We start from the raw sequence: 3,007 nt of genomic DNA, 5'->3' as shown, positions 1-3,007 counted from the left end.
ATTATATTTTTGTCACATTTTATTTCAATTCTGATTTTAAGAATACAGACATAAGATTATATGTCCCAATAGATATATGAAAATATATCAATGTCACTAATCATCAGAGAAATGCAAACTAAAACCACAGTGAGGTATCATCTCACACCTTTCAGAATGGCTATGATCAGTAAATTAAGAAACACCAAGTGCTGGCAAGGATGTGGAGAAAAGGGAACACAGATTGGGGCAGCCACTATGGAAAGCAGTATGAAGATACCTCAAATGATTAAATAGAATTGCCTATGATCCAGTGATCCCACTTCTCGAAATCTATTTGAAGAAACCCAAAACACTAATTTGAAAGAACATAAGCATTCCTATGTCCATTGCAGCATTTTTACAATTGTCAAGATATGGAAGCATCCCAAGTGTCCATTAGTAGATGAATGGATAAAAGAACTATGGGACATTTATACAATGTACTACTACCAAGCCACCAAAAAAGAAGATTTTAAACTGATAAGAACAGATACTACACTTGATCTTAGCCAAAAGGCTGAAAAGCGATGAAAAAAGATTTTACCTTTTGTGACAGCATGCATGGACCTGCAGAGCATTATGCTAAGTTAAATAAGCCATTTGGAGGAAGAAAAATACCATGTGATTTCACTCACATGTGGAATCTAATGAACAAACTGAAATAAAAGGCAAAATAGAGACAGACTCAGATAGAGAGCAGGCTGACAGCTCTGCAGGGCTGAGCTGTTTTGCTTGATCCTTCAAAACAAAAAAAGTACTCATTGACAGGATCGAGCAAAACAAAAAAAAAGGATCAAGCAAAAAAAAAAAAGGATCAAGCAAAACAAAAAAAAGTACTCATTGACAACAGTGTTATGATTGCAGGGTGGAGGGTGAACAAGGGGGATAAATGGTAATGAAAAAAAAACACATCAGATCTCTAAAAAAGATTACATCTCCCATAAATCTTTATGATTGATATACATTTATTGTGAATTGTAGTTTTAACAACTATGATGACCTTAGACTTTTATGTCACTGTTTGTATTGGTCTTGTATCTGTGCTTAACTTTTTTCTTTGTCATATTTTATTTACTAGTTTTAGAATATTGGTGACTTTGTTGCTGAAGTTGTATTGCTTTAGCTAGGGAAGACTTTTCAAATTCTCTGTATTCTTTTAACAGAATCTCGAGATGATCTGGGCTTATCTGGTACATTTGCAGCTTTAAGTATTGGAGCTGTCATCAGAGATTCTTCATGAATGCCTGGTTCCTTTACATGGGAAACATAATTTAGAGAAAACAATCTAGGCACATTACATTTTTATAGTTTCAAATAGTTAACCTGTTGTTTGGCTAAAATGCTTCGGTAAGAAATTATGCTTGCTTAGGTTTTCCAGTTAATGCACAAATAAATATATATAGAGAGAAATAACTTCATAAAAATGACTGTGGAACCAATCTTGACATTTTTGTGGCATTGCTTTAAATGGGTATGTAAAACTTTTAAAATTAGTAATATAAAACAGAAACAGTAAATAGCTATATTAAAGAATGTAAAGTGACTGTTTTGTTATAGGAACAAAAATAAGAAACTAATATGGCTGCCATATAGCCAATTAGGTGCACATGCAGGAAGAGATGTGCTTTTCACTGGGTTTTGCGATATACACCAGTTACGCACAACTACATTCCTGGATCTTGACTATTTGCCATTCATTCATATATCACACACATGATATGTGCCAAATACTTAATTAACAAGTAAATTTAAAGATGCAACTAAATGTCCATATTTGGGGGGTTAAAGTTATTATCTGTCTATGGGAAAGTGTAATTGGCTGTATTATGTTTTATATGCTTATCCTCTACTCAGTGTTATATACTTAAATCTTCCTACTTGAAGAAACATTTTCATGTGTTATTTAAGAAAACAAAAAACTAGAAAACAAAGTATAAACTCAGGTCATATTTAGTTGCCAGTATAAAAATTATTAAAAGACAAATTATTTGAAACAATAATTACTCCCCAGGAAATCTGTAATAAATAAAAAGAACAGTAAGAAAATACTTTTAATGTAATATCACTTTTTAAATTCATCAAGTCTTTGTTCTTAAGGAAGAAAACTGCCATTTCACATCCCTCAAGCCACTGATAAAACCATGCAAGAACATCAGAGAAAAAATGAATCCAAGATAGGTGCCATCCCCCAGGGAACAGAGCACTCCTTTGTTTTATACTTCCATGGGAAATCTGGAGACTTTGCATGCAGACATCTTATTTCATGGCACTGCTTCTTAAATTGAGAGATTAAATCTAGCTCTGCATAAAGGGTTTTCAATAAAGTAGGTTGCACAGTTCTGTTTATGGGAAATTGATGCATCATCTGATATGCTTTCAATTGCTAACTTTTGTTACACAAAAGCTCAAAGGAATTTCAACCAACCATTATCTAGTCAAGAAAATATTTCTAACCTATCTTGTTTTTGATATAATTTGCTGCCAAATGTAGTTTTGACTATTATATATTATTATTCATTTTAACCAGCAAATATGGACTCTAGTTTTGTTAGAGGAAGTACAAATTCTTAAAACTATTCATAATTACCAGTGGAATACCCTTCAATTTTGTGCATGTTGCAGAACGATTATATGACATCATTTAATGCTATGTTTATTAAATTATTTTATTAAGTAGAATTTTTACAATCTTGAAATACAAACAGGTAAGTATAACATTTCCACTAAACTTTATTATGTTTACACCCAGCCCTAATTATAGAATAAAAGTTGCATTTTGAGTATTTATTTAGCTATATAATTTACTCTGACTTGTAATATCAAAATTCTGACTCAATCCAACATATTATTAAGTTCAGAAGGAAGCAAACTCAATATGAGTGGCGGCTTTTGTATTTATGTGTTTGGTTTTCAAATAAAAAGAAAGTTATCTCAGTCTATCCAAGCACTAATTCTTCACAGACACAAAACGTGCTTGAGAAAACAT

At 32.0% G+C, this 3,007-nt stretch overlaps 1 pseudogene; it reads right to left on the bottom strand.

The window, feature by feature from the left end:
- Positions 1–427: 427 nt before the first annotated feature.
- LOC119050496 (uncharacterized) lies at positions 428–550 on the bottom strand (annotated as a pseudogene).
- Between the last annotated feature and the right edge of the window lie 2,457 nt (positions 551–3,007).

This window comes from Artibeus jamaicensis, unplaced genomic scaffold (genome assembly GCF_021234435.1).
Source record: "Artibeus jamaicensis isolate MK-2021 breed Jamaican fruit bat unplaced genomic scaffold, CSHL_Jam_final contig_311, whole genome shotgun sequence".
NCBI lineage: Eukaryota > Metazoa > Chordata > Mammalia > Chiroptera > Phyllostomidae > Artibeus > Artibeus jamaicensis.
The sequence above is the reverse complement of the archived record's forward strand: the minus strand, read 5'-3'. Positions and strand labels throughout refer to the sequence as shown.